This window comes from Sinocyclocheilus grahami, unplaced genomic scaffold (genome assembly GCF_001515645.1).
Source record: "Sinocyclocheilus grahami isolate Dianchi unplaced genomic scaffold, SAMN03320097.WGS_v1.1 scaffold13.1, whole genome shotgun sequence".
NCBI lineage: Eukaryota > Metazoa > Chordata > Actinopteri > Cypriniformes > Cyprinidae > Sinocyclocheilus > Sinocyclocheilus grahami.
Genome location: NW_015505192.1, coordinates 2794813 through 2796239, shown reverse-complemented (window position 1 = coordinate 2796239; position 1427 = coordinate 2794813).

The following is a 1427-nucleotide window of genomic DNA, read 5'->3' as shown; positions in this document are numbered from 1 at the left end:
AGCCACTGGAGGATGATGTTCTCTCTTTAACATCATCTGATCCAGGGGCCAGTGCTCTGCTGGTTTCAGCCCAGGAAAATGGATGAATGGATGATGAGAGCGAAGAAGCTGAGGCTGAGCCTTCTCAATCCTCCTGCCCTGCGTATGATGAGCTCTATGGATCGCGGAAGTGGCGTCGCGAATTCGTCTCGACGAACGTTATCTTTCTGGCCATAACCCTCCAGCTCAGGTGAGTCTTCCTTTCCTTCCTGATCTCCATACTGAGATCGAGAAGGAATGGAAGAAGCCGTTTTTCTCACGCATCCATCGGTTTCAGCATACCAGTTATGCGAATATCGAGGCGATGCGCGAAAACGGCTATGAGAGAATGCCCCCTGTAGAAGAGATGCTAGCTAGCTATCTCTCTATGGCTGAGACATCGTCTCTCAAAACTCCCTCCTTGCCATCCGTGCCTCTTCAAGCTACATCTAAATTGAATGGCAAGGCATACGCAGCAGCAGGTCAGGCTGTTGCTTCGCTGCGCACGATGGCGGTGCTCCAGGCATACCAGGCTGATCTGCTGAAAGACCTGGATAAAGGCGAGGGCCTTTCTTCTGATGAGATGGCTGAGTTACGCCGCACCACGGATCTTGCTCTTCGTGCTACTAAGCAGGCTGCCTCTGCCATGGGCAGATCTATGGCAGCTATGGTAGTAACGGAGAGGCAGCTGTGGGTAAACCTGGCAGACATCGGGAAGAAAGAAAGGGGTTTTCTTCTCGATGCCCTGGTTTCGCCCTCTGAACGTTTTGGTACATCCGTTGAGACGGTCGTCGAAAAGTTCAGGGATACTTAGGTATCCACTCCTTCCCTCAGGGGGTGTAACATCTACCCTTTTCTTCCCCTTCCTAATTCCCCTGTAACCACCATATCTCCACCTGACCGAGGTTAGGTGGAAGCTTCCTGCATAACAGTCTCCTTCTGGACCTATGATGTTTTGGTTGGTTCTATGGTTAAATCATAGTAACCACCTTGCTGAAGGTCCGGTCTAGAGGCTTCTCCGGACAGAGCTCCAACGCGGGAGCCGTGGTGGGTGAGTACGGTCCATGTCTAAATATATGTCTATATAAATATATGTATGTGCTAATGAAAACTGGTGGTTGTGTGTACCCTTCTGCTAGTTTCTTTGCAGTGTTTCCTGGGACCTGTGTGTTTCTGTCCCTTTTTCTAGGGTAGGTCCTCGGTGGGCACCCCCACTGCTGGGTTCAGAAACCGGGTGCTCGACTTGCAGTGTTTATTTCACTCGTCGAGATATGTCCAGAAGGTAAGTAAGGTTTCGGTTTCATACTTCCTGGATCATGCGGCTATAACACAGGCTTCTGCGGGAGTTTTGTGATTATCAGGCCCCCGGTGTCACTGCAGAAAATTTCCTGGACGTCCGGGCTGGGGTT